A 16,025-nucleotide genomic window follows, 5' to 3' on the forward strand; every position below is an offset into this window, starting at 1 on the left:
AGACAGTCTTCCAAGTCCCTTTCAGCTCAAAAATACCACCCTTTATGAACTCCTCTGTGCACTTTTTCTGTTCAAAAATGATATTATATATCAAACTCTAATGCTATGAAACAAAAAACTACTTTTCTGCCAAGAGTCTTTTCAGTCCTCATAATGGTGTAAGTGACTGAAATGAAGATGGTCACAGAGCAGAACCAAAAATGGAGTTTCATAGCAACCTGAATGGAAGTCAGCTTTCCCCAACAGCTTCCGGGGGTAGCCCTGAAAGCGCCATGGGAAGCCTGGAATTCACTGGAAAGGACAGGAAGCTCTGCAGAGAACTTTTCATTTTTCAATAAATGCATTTCCAATTTCATCATGTTTTCCAGAGGCTAAGGCACGGAACATAATGCCCCTATTGCCTTGGACTCTGAGTTTGACGTCCAGTCTGTCAGACCTCGTTAACTCACCCACATGTGTAAACACGTTAACAAGCAGCATTTGCATAGCATTTTACAGTTTACAGAACAGCTCCACAAGCATTACCTCATTTCATCCTCCCAACCTCTAAGGTAGCTGGTAGCAATCATCTGTTTCCTCAGAGGAAACAGTCTGAGAGAAGTGGATGTTTTCCTCCAGACGATCCAGCCCTAGCTCGTCTGGCTTCCAATTTTGTCCGGTTTCCCATCACCAAGAACCAGAGTCCTGGATAATACCGGAGCCACGCTGTGAGCGCCAGCCATTGTGCAATTATCCCACATTTGCAGAACAGGCGGGAGAAGATTCAGACCTTCTCAGCTCATTCCTCCTGACAGAAACGCGGTGCTGATAGCTGGCTCCAAGAGTCTTCTGTCTCACTTCCATTGCCTCATTTGCCCGGAGGCAGACAGCGTGGCTTGGAGAGGCTCTCTGTGTTAGACATAGCGTTTTTCATTCCCACACCCCACACATGATGGCTCTTTTGAAAATATCTTTCCTCCCTTCCCTCCAGCTGCTTGTGAGGGTGCAGGGCTTTAACTCAAGCAGACTTGGGGACGGACAGGACTCCTTCAGTTTTCACCATTGATTGCCCTTGAAGAACTTTGTGGCATGGCCCCCACTTGCTCTCCTCTCTGCCAAGGCGTTGTGGTTCCCTCCCGCTCTTGCACCTTCTTGTGGCCCTGACTCTGCCCTGATGTGCTGGAGGTCATTCTTCCCTCCTTTCACGAGCCATTTTCAGTTAATTTATTGGTGTATTGTCTCTTCATTTTCAAGAAAAAATACAAAGTAGTCCCTGTGAGTGTGATGATTCACGGCATGCTGCCATCATTCCAGAACAAAAAGAAGTCAAAAGGTGGGTGGGTTCATTTCATCCAAAAGGGAGTAGGTCTTCTTTGTTTTATTCTCTTCTTTGTTTTACCCTTGATGACTCATTCAACCTGAATCTAAGCTGAGTAGTTTTGGCCTTCAAATAGTAGGCGGGGGCGTAGGGGAGCAGAGTAGAGGCACCACCTAACTGGGGCCATAGGCCTGAACCTTAGGAGCCATGTTCTTATGGCATGGGGCCTGCAGAAGGGGCTGAGAAAATAGAGAGGTAGCATGGTGGCATGGGGAGCCCTCGCTAGTGTTCAGACCTCGGTTTTCCCGTCTATAAAAGACTCCAGGCCAGGCGCAGTGGCTCATGTCCGTTAATCCCAGCACTTTGGGAGGCTGAGCCAGAGGGATCACTTGAGGTCAGGAGTTCAAGACCAGCCTGGCCAACATGGTGAAACCCTGTCTCTACTAAAAATACAAATTATTTGGGCATGGTAGTGGGCACCTATAATCCTAGCTACTCAGGAAGCTGAGGCAGGAGAATCACTTGAACCCGGGAGGTGGAGGTTGCAGTGAGCTGAGATCACACCACTCCAGCCTGGGCGACAGAGTGAGACTCTACAAAAAAAAAAACCCAAAGAACCCACAAAACAAAAAACCCTCAAAAGGATCACACAAGAGCAGGTTGGGAAAGGGCTGTGGTGTGTGGCCTCCATGTAAATATTTCCCTACTCACTGTGCTTTCCTACCTAGGAATTGGAACCTTCATTCAAGAAAGGAAGTTAAACCCTCACCTGGCTTAGGTACCTGGAGAGATGGAGAAAACAGGCTTTGCTGTCAGACAGACTCAGGTTTGAATACTCTCTCTGCTCCTTCCTGACTGCGTGACCCTAGAATAATTACTCAACCTCTCAGGTTGAGTCACGCAGCCAGGAAGGAGCAGAGAGAGTATCCAAACCTAAGTTTTCCACGGCCTTGGATTCATGTAGTCTCCCTGATGGCTTTGCAGGCCTTGCTCACCAGTGCGTCCTGGCAGGCAGGGCTCCACAGGAGCCTAGATGTAGTGAAGCAACACCTGGGACAGCAGCTCTCAACGTGGGGAGTGGGGCACAGCAGGAGGCCTATGAGAATAAAAGTATCGATTTTGGGAAAGAGGGACTTTTCATCTTTGTCATGGTGGAAGCCAGTATCTGTGAGGTTTCAGGTATGCTGGGCTGTCTAGTGGTCCACAGACCCCTTGAGGTTCCTACATAGGTAGCACAGGGGTCTCCCATTCTGGGAGAGTGAGGAGATTCATCTCCGCAGTCCTTCCTTTCAATAAGAGTTTTAGTAGCACCCCCTGGAGAATCAGCTCTTTGGGAGTCTCCCAAGAACACCATGACCAAACCATGCTAAACAAATCACACACTATTCTGCCTCAGAACTTTAACTTGCATCATTGTTTAGCCTGGAATGTCCTCTCTACCCACCAAAATCCTACCCATATCTAACACCCAGCTCCAATCCCAACTCTTCTAGGAAGTCCTTCAAACTCTCTCTAGCCCACAGCAATTGTTCCTTGCTCAAAACACATGGTCGTGCCACCATTTTCTTCCTAGAGAATGGCTATTGCTTTTGTTTGTTAGCCTCTGTCTTTGTTTCTTCATAAATGTTGGTTTCCTCCATCTTCCTCATTTTCTACTTCTGGCCCAGGCACCAAATCTGTTAGTTGTACCGTTTAAAGATCTCTCAAATTCCTCAACTTCTCTGCACCTCTTGCGGCTCTCTCCTGGTTCAAGCCACCATCACTGCAACAGCTCCTTACTGACCCCTCTGAATCTGGTCCTGCTTGCTTTCATCCACTGTCTACCCTGAGACCAGAGGACTCTAACATACAAATCTGCTTCAAGCCTGTTATCTCACTTGAGATAACACAGAAACTCTCCAATAGGCCTTTCAAAGTCCTTCAGTTACTGGCCCCTGCCTACCTTTCTGGTTGTGTTCCTCAACATTCCCCATCTTCACCACCACCATCCCCCAGGCCTGCCTGCAGTCTATTCAGAAGGTTATGCGTGCTCCTGCACATTCTCTCCACCTGTAAACTGTAAAATGCTATTCTCTACGCCATTCTCTACGCTTCCATCCCACCCACCACACCCCTCATGGTGCATGCTTAGCTTACATGTACTCAGTCTTCGGGTCTCTACTGCAGTGATATCTCACCCACTCAGCCTTGCCCACCTACCCCAGTCTATACCCAGAGTACCCACCGCCTCCCCATCATTGCAATCTTCATTCCATTTTGTAGTTGCCTATTTACTTGCCTCTGTCCCCCACTAGACTATAAGCAATTTTAGAGCAAGAACCATACTGCAGTTTACTGTTGTATACCAGTGCCATGATTCTTGCTCTAAACCCAGTGCCAGGCCCAGTGCCTGCCGCTAGTAGAGGCTCAAGAAACAATTCTTGAATAAATGAATGAAAGGTAGAATGAACCTATACATCCAGACCCTCAAGGGCAGTGACCATTCCTCATGCTTCCCTGGATCTCCCTTCAGTGCCTAATTCAGGGCCCTGCAGATTCTGGGTACCAAGGAAAGGAAGAGATTGTTTGCTCTTAGCAAAAAGGCCTCATTAGTTTAATAGCATGCTCCTCTATTTCTTCATGTTTCCCTCTCTTCAGATGGAAGGTTTCTGAACTACCTGCTGGCAGGAATGTGGCTGACAATAAGGAGACCTGGATCTGCCTCCAGGGGTGCTGGCGGAGCAGGGCCCTCATGCAGGGTTAGGAGATGCACAGAATTCAGAGCCTCCAGGTGACAGCAGAACCTGAATGAGCTGCTCATGGAGGAAGAAGCCCTGATGGAGTACAGAAACTCACACTCCAGTTCTGACTTCTCCACCAATCAGCTATGCCGTCATGGGCACATCACTTAGCCTCACTGGCGTTCAGTTCCCTCAGTAGTAAAATATGGCAAGAATATGTTGACTGGGCGTGGTGGCTCATGCATGTCTGTAATCCGAGCACTTTGGGAGGTTGAGACAGGAGGATTGCTTGAGCCAGGAGTTCAAGACCAGCATGGCCAACATAGTGAGACTGCCTCTACAAAAAATCAAAAACATGTCATCATATTTCCACTAGAGGTCAAGAAGAATTGGGCTGTTTTTAGCCTAAAAATCAGGACAATTAATCATCTAAAATGAGTTAAGTGTTTTGTAATAATAATCTCATATATCAGATAGGGCTTTAAACTTCATAGTGAGTTTTTATATTTTTTGTTCTTTCAGTAACTGTGGCAGAGGCAACTATATGGGTTGCCAATATCCATCCTCCCACTCTCCCCTATCAATCTTATTAGAAATGGCAATATGGCCAGGCATGGAGGCTCAGGCTCACCCCTGAAATCCCAACTCTTTGGAAGGCCAAAGTGGGTAGACTGCTTGAGCCTAGGGGTTGGATAGCAGCCTGGGCAACATAGGGAGATCCCTGTCTCAAAAAAAGAAGGAAAGAAGGGATGGCAATATGCCCAGTTAAAAACTGCATTCCCAGCCTCCTTTGCAGCTAGATAATGACCATGTGACTAAGTTCTAGCCAAAAAGCTATAAGCAGAAGTGTCATTTAGGAAGCCTCCCTCAAGGAAGAGAATACATGCTTAGCCCTCTTCATCCTCTGCTGGCTGAATGAGAATAAGACGTCTGAAACCCAGGCAGCCATATCGGACTATGAGGTAAGGTGCCAAGAGTGCTGGTGTGGCAAGACCGAGGGACCATGGGTCCCCAGCACAAGGAGCCACCTTCCCAGTCCTGGGCTGTCCTCCCTTTGGGCTTCTTTGGCATAAGAGAAAAATCACTTCTAACTTGCTAAGCAACTATTATTTTTGTTTTCCTGTCCCATGTAATCAAACCTAATCCTAACTGAGAAAAAAATGATCTGCTTTATGCAAGACCCTGTGCTAGATGCTGCAGGGGATGCCAAAGAATATGGGCTTTAGATATACAGAGACTTGGGCAAGAACATTCTGTCTAGGGGCGAAAGAAGTGCCCAGAAGAGTTTGGTGTGGCAGAACCATGTGGGCATGAAGAGGACTCATGGGAGATGTGGTGAGGGAGTATGATGGAAGGTTCTCAAATGCCAGGCTAATAAGGCTGGAGTTCATCCTGTGACACACAGAGCAGATGACCTTGTTCCAATGTACAAATGGAGAAGCCCAGGCCTCAATAGGTTGAAGGACTTGTCCAGGGTCACCCAGCCAGGGAGTAGCAGAGCCCATCTCAATTCTCCTGACACTTGGTCCAGTGCTATCCTTCAATTCTGTGCTCTTTGAGAGAATCTGGGGCAGACAGAGCAGGAACAGAGGTTTCACACTTTGACCCACCCCCATCACACCCCAACGTGTTCAGGAGGGGGCTTTGGGGGTTGCCAGAAGTCTAGGATCTGGACTTATCTTTAACTCAGAGCTCCCTCCTGGGCCTCCCGTATAGCTCCCCCTCACAAGGGCATCATAGCCAGGGTACTATCCCACTATGTAATAAGTACCAATGAGTCTATCACAGTGCTGGGTGCTTTAGGTACATGATCTAATTTACTGCCCTCAACAGCCTAAAATATTTTTTAAAAACATTTTACAGGTGAAGATGAAGAAACTGAAGATCTAAGAAATGAAGCCACCTACTCAAAGCCACTCAGTTGATAGCAAAGTGGAGATATAAAGCCATGTTTGTTCAACTCCAAAGGTAAGTTCCTAGCACCACATTCTAATGTCTTCCTGATCCTCACCAAAGCATAGAACAGTCTCCTGTCCCTGTTCAGACTCCCAAGGACTTACCTGGTTTGATGGGCTGACCTGTGCCAGGGACCTCCTATGAGGCTCCAACTGGTTACGTTCTACCTGGAGCCAGGAGCCAGTTTCCCTCCAGCAATCGCATCACTCATGCCCTGACCATGACCCCACATGGGTCAGGGACCTCCTGGAAAGGGGGCAGGCCCCTGCCTTCTGTGGCCTCAGTCTTCCTAGAACTCTTAGTCTTGGCTGGTCATGGGGCAGGGGTGTCAGAGTTTCTTCAATCTAGGTTCTAGAGCTCACAGATTCCAGAGAGCTGTTTCCTGGGATTGGGGATGCTCTGTTTTTTGTGCCCTGACTGGCTGTCATGGTTAGAATGCATTCATTATGAATCGAGCTGACATTCTTTTGGGAAACAACTGGTCATTAGAACTGAATCTTCTCTCATTACTAGCATTTGGAAAGTTGAGTTTCATTTTGTCGGTCATTCAGTGTGCATCTTTCCAATAATGTGGTATGTCCAGCATTCCAGCATGAACCACAGATTTCCCCAAGTAGACCATTCAGCTTTCTTTTGGAACTTTCACAGGAAACACCCTGAGATGTAGCCTGCAGAGCTGAAGGCAACAGATGAACCTCAGCCCCTCTGTATTCATTGCCCAACTCTGAGGGGTCCAGCACTTTGCCCTTAGTTGTCACCAGCCCACACATTCCTGTCTGGCACAGCCTCCCTTCCCATTGGCCAAACTCTCACTATTCCTTTTCGAGCTCCACCTGTCTCACCCCTACACCCTTTCCCTTAATCAGGCTGAAGTTGGAATGTGTTCACCCAATTTTATTATAACTAAATATATTCAGCTTAGTCTAAGCTTTAGCAGATTTTCATAGTTATTAATGGAATATTCATCTATTTCCTTATAAACACCGTAATCAACATTCCCATTCTCAAATGTGCTACTTAAAGTATCTGAAGATCAGACACTGAGTAATTCAAATTTATGACAAAGTTTTCTGAAGATATAAGCAGATTCTGTTAGATACAGATGCACATACAATTCTTACAAACACTTTCAAGCACTGTAGAATGATCAAAATATCTGACCAGAGCCTGTCACTGTACCTTGTAGACATTTTACAAACAGCTCTTGTCTAATCCTCATAACCTATCACCTGTCACCCATAAGTAACACTTAAACCATTAGATCCACATGATTACTGAAAGCTTTATTCTTCATTGGTTACAGGAATCTCATGAAAATCTTGTCTTCATGTTATATAGCAAGACTTTGGGCTTAGGCATCCTTCTAGGACAAATAAGCAGTTAATGAGCATGAAAGGCCTTTGAACCCTATGTAGCCCTGCACGTATGCAAGCTGCTCTTTTAGGTGGATCCTCCCAGGGTGGCTCTTCAATGAATGTCTACTGAATTGGACATGAACAGAGCAGACAGACAGCACTAGGGACTCATCCTCTTGCCCCAGAGGCCCATGAAAGAGTGTCCAGGCAGGCTGGACTATGCTGGGAAGGGGGAAGGCCTGGACCCTCATTGAGTGGAAAGGAACCCAAAAGAAAGTGAAACCCATCAACATCCTGTGAACTAAATGGACAGAAATTCTGTTTAGGAAAAAAGCCATGATAAATAAAATTCCTGAGAGCAGCTGCTAAGTCAAGGAGCACCACACACATCCTCTTCTGCAAGAGAATGAGAAGATGGAGCCGCAGCTCCCATCCTATATCTGCATCTGGTGTGGCCTTCCCACCACAGGCCATGGGTCAGACCTGGCTCCACAGGCAAAGGAGCTGCTTAGGCCAGACTTGAAATAGGCTGAGTGGAAACCTGCAAGCCCCTTCTGCCTCCCTGTGCATGGAAAGGAGCTGTCAGTGAGTTTGGAGATCTCTGCCCTTGTCAGAGGAAGGTGTCCTAATCACAAGGCAGGGCAGGTGTCTGTGGCCAAGAGCTGAGCAGAGAACAAGCAGCCAGTGGAGGCTTTCATCTGAACTGTGCTGCCCTTACCTGACTGGGAAGCACAAGTGACAATTAATAGCGAGTTACTTTATGTAACGCCTCTCTATTTTTGTGTGCTATATTTAGAGAAACAAACTGCTTTGGCATTTAGAGATGAATTTTGTGTAAGAGTTTATTGCTGCTGCTGCTGCTGCTGTTGTTACTGTTCATCATCTAGATAATAAAAGCAAACTAGAAATACTCAAATGCCAGTGCCACCACCAAATATATAAAATATATCGTAGGCCCCTTTCAGTCATCCTATTGTTAACTTTTAGGAAGAGCTTTGTCATAATCTGATGCTTGACAAAATATTTTCCATCCTTGTATTACCTCCACCCCCTGCTTCTCCATTAGGATTTTGCAAGTGCATTTGATTGTAACAACCTAACTCACCAGGTGGTGTTGGACCAGTCCCTACTGCACTGGGTCTCACCAGCTGGATGCAGGACCTCTCAGTTTCTCTCCCACTGTGGAGACTTCTTCAGCTCCATGAGTCCATAACCAGTGATCCCATTAGGAAACAATGCAGTTTCTTGAATTTCATGTCTGTAGGGAACACATCCACTTCTGGCTGAACTGTCCCTAAAAGCTGCTAACACAGAGCTTCCAAACTTTCAAGCCTCAATAATGGCTCCAAGGAATTCAGTGTTTTGAATTCTGCACCAAATGAATGCTGGAGCTACATGAAGGGACCTGGACAGGCATTAGTTGGCTTGGTTTGAAGAAGGAACTTGACCTATTGCCTTCCTCCTGTTTTCCCTTGCAGTGGCCTCCAGGGCTGCTGTTTCTGGACATCTCCCCAAACCTCTACCACCATGTTATCACCACCCTGAGAGTCCAGGCCCTTGGGTGGCCCACAATTGCTCGCCATGCCTGGCCTTTCTCCAGCCCTCTCTCTCCTTGCCTGCTGAGAAGCTCCTTCTTATAGAAGCTGCTCTTAGGTAGGAAGTTAGCCACACTCAGGCATAATACTTCCTAAAGAATTTAAGTGCAGATGTCCTAGGGAGGGGAAAAAATCAATTAAGCTTCCAAAGAAATTAGAGTAGTAGAACTTGTGGCCTCAGCGATAAACAGAGATGGAAATGTTTTATGGCATGAAAGCCTTCCAGCACAAAATTTTTGGATTTGGGTGTGTCTCTACTCTTTTTTTTTTTTTTTTTTTTTCAACCATGTGGTCTTGGGAAATTTATTTAGCCACTGTGAAAGTCAATGTCTGTGACTAAAACGGCTATGGAGCCATGGACTCACGAGATAACGTGAAAGTGTTTGCAAACTGTAAAGCTCAGCACAGACCTCAAAGTCCATGCCCTGCCCCCAGCACCCTGCCTCCTCCTCTGCCGGGGTGTCATCTCCTCTCAGCCCTGACACTCAGAGCCCTGGGAAGAAGAGGGAGGATGTACACCGGCGCTTTCCCTTCCAACCTTCCCACACTGCATGCCCTCCCCACCTCCCAACTCACCACAGGGATCTCCAAATGTTGCTTTGTGTGTGTGGATTTTTCCCACCAAGAACACTCCAAATTTCTGGAATCCAAAGGCTGAATTTCACCACAGGGTTTCTGACACCGCCTTTGAAAGGACAACGGGACTCTGTGCCAGAGCGGAAGGGAGGAGGGTCTGTGTGGAGCTTTTCTACGTCATGGCTAAAATCAGGGGACCTGTGGACCTTGCTGCTGCTGCTTTTTTTTTTTTTTAACCTATGAAAAAACATGTCCCTTCTAACAATATTCACAGAATCTCTCAGCTCCTCCCACCCAAAGACTGGGCAGTGTGACGACAGGCTTGGTCCAATATTACAATCAAGCAGCACTTGGAATGGATTCCCACACATGGAGGCCAGTCAGAAGACACTCTGCCAGCCCCAAAAACAGTAGACACAGGTATTTATTTAAAGGTAGACATTTCTGGTCGTTGCCAAAAATTAATATTTTATAAAGCCATAACTTCTTGGGAATTATTCTAGTTACTTCTAGTTACCATTAGCCTCATGTAATAACAATTTGTTCCTAAATAAGTTTAGGAATTTTTGCAAAGATGCTAACATAGAAATAAGAATGAAAAAACAAAGCCAATTTTTAGGCTACTAGAACATTGTAAAAAGAGGGGCCGTCACATTGATTGAGCCCCAGTCTGAGGAACTAAGTAATGCACCCTGTGTGACAATGTAATAGACCAATCAGGGGTGGGTTAGAACGCAGTTCTCCTAATCCAGGCCAGTTCCTGGCTGGTTAAGAATGAAATGGCAATAAAATAATATAAACTAAAACATAATTATGAGCCAAAAATAAAAAATAACCTTAAAACTGGTTAAAAATGAAATGTCTATTTAAATCCAACTAACAAACACATAGAAATTAAAATTAAGTGAAAAAAAGCAATGGGAGATGCAAATTTCAGAAGGTAGAGCAAATGTTAACTGGAAATCCTTTAAGCTGTCCACTGATCTGGAATTTTTACTATTAGGTCTAGGGACCCTAGGGGTTATAATTCTGAGGTGGAAGTGATTCTATGTTGGGCAAATAAAAGTCAGAGGCAAAACAATAACAAAATTCTGGGGTTTGTTACAAACTAAAGTCAGAAGTAGACCTGTAACCTCATTTTTGATGAAAATGACAAAGCCAGATAAGTTAAAGAAAATGCTTCCTTTCCCCTCCTCACAAAAGGGGACAAAATACCAGTTACAAGAAAAACAAAATAATTAAGAGAATTCCTGAACCAGATAAACTTCCCAGGTTTAGGGCACACGGTTATGTGCTTGTAGTCTTAGGTGCTTGGGAGGCCAGAGGATTGCTTGAGCTCAGGAGGCTGAGGCCAGCTTGGGTAACAAGCAAGAGACCCTATCTCAAAAAAATTCCCCGTTTGCCTAGGGTAAATGTCCAAACCAAATTGTTACAGGGCAAAGCCCTTATAGTGATTCTGAACAGCAAGCTGAAGGCAGATGTCCTGTGGGTGTTCTTTGCTGGCAGGGTGTATGGGTTATGAGGACTGAGAAGTCTGGGAAGAAAGATCCCTTTGTAAGGACTTGCAGCCCAGAGATATTCGCCTCCCCTGCCATCCATTTTGCTTGCTCTAGTCTCTTGCCCTAGCAGAGTATGACACTAACCATAGGGATTGAGCCTTGTAGTTATCCCACAAGTACAGATGCTCCTTGACTTACCATGGTGCTACAACCTGATATGCCCAGTGTATGTTGGAAATATGGTTAAGTTGAAAGTGCATTGAGTCCACCTAACCTACCAAACATCATAGCTTAGCCCAGCCTGCCCTAAATATGCTCAGAACACTTACATTAGCCTGCAACTGGGAAAATCATTTAACATAAAGCCCATTTTATAATATGGTATTGATTAGCTCATGTAATTTATTTATCATGTATTGAAAGTGAGAAACAGAATATTTGTATGGGTACTCAAAGTACAGTTTCTACTAAAAGTGAACTTCACACCATCGTAAAACTGAAACATCATAAATTGAATCATTATAAGTCAGACGTGTCTATAATTAAGATCATTCCTGAGTCCTCCCCAGATTTTCCCAGTTTAATTAGGGTAGATGTCCAAACCAGATTGCCACAGAGTAAAGATTTGTCTTACTGAGCACTGTCACCTCAATGCATAGTTAGTTTACCGCTGGACCTCCCAAGGCCCAGCTTCCAAGTGGCCAGAGGCAAAGCTCTTCTAGAAAAAGAAAAGAAGAGAATTGCTTGGGCAGCATCAGATGTCCAGAACTCCTGAACAATGAAAATGAGACCAGAACAAAACTCATAATAACCCAACATAGACCTTATAGTTAAAGAATTCTTGCTTTAGAATTTTCAACTACAATAAAGTTTAGAATGTGGCTCAACTTTAAGCATTATACTAGTAACTTCCAGTGATCTAGACTTTCAATTTTCTTTATCAGATTTGTCCTAAATCATACTAAGTACCTAAAGAAAGGAACAATGTATATACGACACAGTGGTGTCCTTGAAACTAAAAAATTACAAGTTATGGAGTAGAATGGAGTTGTATAACAGAAAATGTTCTTTTTCAAGTTCATTGGCCAGAAACAATAGAATTTTAAACCTGGAAGAAACTTTAATATGAGACCCAGGTTTAAGATAGTGATACCATCTAACAAAATGAGACACAGGGCTTTGGAAGGAGCCGGGGCAGTGAGATGCCTGAAAGTGCAAGTGTCTTTAACTTTGTGGTATATCTACTATAAACACATCGCTGTGTAATTCCTTTGAATCATTGTTTACTGCATTTCATTGAACCATAGGCTTTTAAACCTGGAAACCTAGCTTGCCCATGACCATACAGCTAGTTGTGGGGAAAGTCAGGCACCAAGCTCAGTCTTTTGAATCCAAACCCAGAACTGTTTTCCCTACTTCCACTACAGCCCCAGTGACTCTGCATATACTGCTAATCATCCAAAAGCAGCTCGTATTTTGATTTCTGGCAGTCAAGAAAAGGTCTTAATCATCTAGCATCTTGAAAGAATAAACATGAGTAACATTTAGAAGTACAGTTACCTAGGACTTAGTCCAGCCCTAAAGCCAGTGGGTGATCCATGGTGCCATATGCCAGGCTGGTTACTGCCCAGATCTCTCCTGTTTGTGTTCATCACTGTTCTCCATTTCTTTCAGAATCAAGCGCCAGGGCTAATTAAACTCCCAATTAAAGTCCAAGGCACCATTAGGGGCTCAGTTGGTGAGCTGGCTGGTGGAAAGCACAAAGCAGTCTCCTGTGTTTGACTTCCACAGACACAGGAGATTAAATTAGTAGAGCCATCTAATATTCCCACCCCTCAAATCATGCATGCATGCATTCATTCATCCATCCATTCACTAATTCATTTGACATTCTTTTTTTTTTTTTTTATTTGAGACAGAATTGTGCTCTGTCATGCAGTGAGGTGATCTCATCTAACCGCAACATTTGCCTCTGGGGGGATTCAAGCAATTCTCCTGCCTCAGCCTCCTGAATAACTGAGACTATAGACACATACCACACCCAGCTAATTTTTGCATTTTTAGTAGAGGTGAGGTTTCACCACATTGCCCAGGCTGCTCTCAAACTCCTGGCCTCAAGTGATCCACCTACCTTGGCCTCCCAAAGTGCTGGGCTTACAGATGTGAGCCACCATGCCTGACCCATTTGACATTCTTAATGAATGCCTTAGGACATAGAACACATCCATTTCTTCCCTCAAGGAGTTTACAGTCATTTTGAGAACATAAGAAATGAATTCATGAAGAAAAAGTTAAGTTGCAACAAGTGTGGGCAGAACAGAGAAGTGGAGAAAGAGGCTCCTCAATGTGGAGCTGATCAGGGAGGCCTTCATGGAGGAGGCAGGGCCTGCAAGCTCCTGGGAGAAACTAGGTGTGAAGCCACTTGATTCTATTATTCCATTCCTTGGCAGAAGAGAGAAATAGTCCAGTGACACTGAGGAGTAGGATTTATCAGTCAGTTGCTTGGGGACTTAATCTCTGAAGTTTCCTCAAAGTGGAAAATAAGGTTATCAAGGACACAGTGTCTTCAGGATCCAGTGTCCACAGGCCCCTTGGGGCTCAGCCCAACAGACAGAAGCATGTTCTTCACAGGCACTAGTTCAGTTAGAATAGTGGCTGTCTGCCACATCAGACTCAGTGTGCCTTCTTATAACACAAGACTCTAGCTCGGAAAAAAAACAAACAAATGCAAACAAACAAGCAACACGTAACTTGTAACTCCCCTTTTGTTATGCTCAAATGAAATCCATAGATAATATATATACCTACACACAAAATTTCCTCCCCAAATTCATAATATCAAAAAAATGTAATGCAGTCACTGTGTTATAATCAAGAAACAAAATCAATTTTATACAAAAATAAGCATTTCAGGATCCCAAGATGACCGAATAAGAGGCAGCTCCAGAAAGCACCTCCCAGCGAGAGAGACACAGAAGCTGAGTGGTCTCCACAATTCCAAACGAGGTACCAGGCTAATTTTGTGGGTCTGGTTGGACTGTGGGTATAAACCAAATAGGGCAAGTTGAGGCAAGGTGGTGGCACTGCCCCACCCAAGAGGTGCATGTAACCGACTGGAGGACCAGGGGATCTCCTGCTTTGGGACCTCAGTTAGGATATGGCGCTCCACCCAAGCCCTCTACAACCCACAGAACAGGAGATCTTTGCAGGGCTGACAAGCTTCAGCTAGCTGCCTGAACAGGGCAGAACAGCAACTTCAGCCAGCACTGGGGCCATCAGCATAGATCTAGGCGGAAGTACTGGCTGACGTGAAAGCCAGAAAGCTGGCTGGATGGAGCCATCTGCCCCCCAGAAAGAAGGGGAACTGAAAACAGGGAAAGAGCCCATACGGCAGGATGGGTCCCCCCACCTGCACAAAGCCCTGCAGGCTAAAAAACTCTCACTCCAGAGTTTTGCACCCAGAACATCAGTTAGAGAGCAACTAGGAATGATCGAGCTCGGTGGGGGGAAGGGAAGCCACCATTGCAGAAGCCCACCTAATCACCTAATTTTCCTGAGTAAATAAAAGAGGCAGCAGCTCCACTGAATTGGTGGCAGCCCAGCAGCGCCTCTGCAGGCAGACAAAGGAAAGGCCGCCTCCCCAAGCAGCTACCTGAGATCAAAGCTATATAAATCCAAGAGATGGGGAGAAACCAGTACAAGAAGAATGAAACCATCAAAAACCAGAACGTCTCTCCCCCACCACGAGATCACGACTCCTCACCAGCAAGGGAACAAAGCAGGACAGAGAACAAATGTGACGAATTGACAGAAGCAGGCTTCAGAATGTGGGTAATAACAAACTTCTCTAAGTTAAAGGAACATGTTCTATCCCAATGCAAAGAAACTAAAAACCTTTAAAAAAGCTTAGAAGAAATGCTAACTAGAATAACCAGCTTAGAGAAGAACATAAATGACTTGATGGAGCTGAAAAACACAGCACAAGAACTTCAAAAAGCATACACAAGTTTCAATAGCTGAATAGATCAAGCAGAAGAAAGGATATCAGAGATTGAAGATCAACTCCATGAAATAAAACGAGAAGGCAGGAAAACAGAACAGAGTGAAAAGAAACGAACAAAGCCTTCAAGAAATATGGGATTATGTGAAAAGATCTAATCTATGCTTGATTGGTGTACCAGAAGATGACAGGGAGAATGAATCCAAGCTGGAAAACACTCTTCAGGATATTATCCAGGAGAACTTGCACAATTTAGCAAGGCAGGCCAACATTCAAATACAGGAAATACAAAGAACACCACAATGATACTCCTCTAGAAGAGCAACCCCAAGGCACATAATCATCAGATTCACCAAGGTTGAAACAAAGGAAAAAATACTAAGAGCAGCCAGAGAGAAAGATCAGGTCACCCACAAAGGGAAGCACATCAGACTCACAGCGGAGCTCTTGGCAGAAAACCTACAAGCCAGAAGAGAGTGGGGGCCAATATTGAACATCCTTAAAGAAAGAATTTTCAACCCAGAATTTCATATCCAGCCAAACTAAGCTTCATAAGTGATGGAGAAATAAAATCCTTTATGGACAAGCAATTGCTGAGAGATTTTGTCACTACCAGACCTGCCCTACAAGAGCTCCTGAAGGAAGCACTAAACACAGAAAGGAAAAGCCAGAACCAGCCACTGCAAAAAAGAACCAAATGGTAAAGACCAACAACGCAATGAAGAAATTACACCAACCAAAGGACAAACCAGTAATAAAATGGAAGATCAAATTCACACATAACAATATTAACATTAAATGTAAAGGAAGTAAATGCCCCAGTCAAAAGACACAGACTAGCAAATTGGATAAAAAGCCAAGAACCATCAGTGTGCTGTATTCAGGAGACCCATCTCACATGCAAAGACACACATAGACTCAAAATAAAGGGATGGAAGAAGATTTACCAAGCAAATGGAAAGCAAAAAAAAGCAGGGGTGGCAATCCTAGTCTCTGATAAAACGGACTTTAAACCAGCAAAATCAAA

The 16,025-nt window shown here is 44.8% G+C and overlaps 1 protein-coding gene and 1 long non-coding RNA gene across 3 annotated transcripts in view; one reads left to right on the plus strand and one right to left on the minus strand.

Moving 5' to 3' along the window:
* Nucleotides 1-9,604, minus strand: part of CYP19A1 (cytochrome P450 family 19 subfamily A member 1) — a 99,846-nt gene extending 90,242 nt beyond the window's left edge. Inside the window, exons 1-2 of one of the 2 annotated variants that reach the window (XM_012442298.3) lie at nt 9,500-9,604; nt 8,434-8,586 (exon numbers count right to left, since the gene is read on the minus strand). The gene's annotated coding sequence lies outside the window, so the exon portion shown is untranslated. The remainder of the gene's footprint in view (nt 1-8,433; nt 8,587-9,499) is intronic. The other variant, XM_012442296.3, reaches the window with a different exon arrangement.
* Nucleotides 4,706-9,907, plus strand: LOC135270387 (uncharacterized). The gene is made up of 3 exons (XR_010338531.1): nt 4,706-4,979; nt 5,881-5,985; nt 9,774-9,907. It is a non-coding gene; the product is annotated as an uncharacterized LOC135270387 (long non-coding RNA).
* Nucleotides 9,908-16,025: the final 6,118 nt, after the last annotated feature.

This window comes from Aotus nancymaae, unplaced genomic scaffold (assembly GCF_030222135.1).
Source record: "Aotus nancymaae isolate 86718 unplaced genomic scaffold, 86718_ANA_hifiasm-v0.15.2.pri h1tg000062l, whole genome shotgun sequence".
In the NCBI taxonomy this organism is placed as follows: domain Eukaryota; kingdom Metazoa; phylum Chordata; class Mammalia; order Primates; family Aotidae; genus Aotus; species Aotus nancymaae.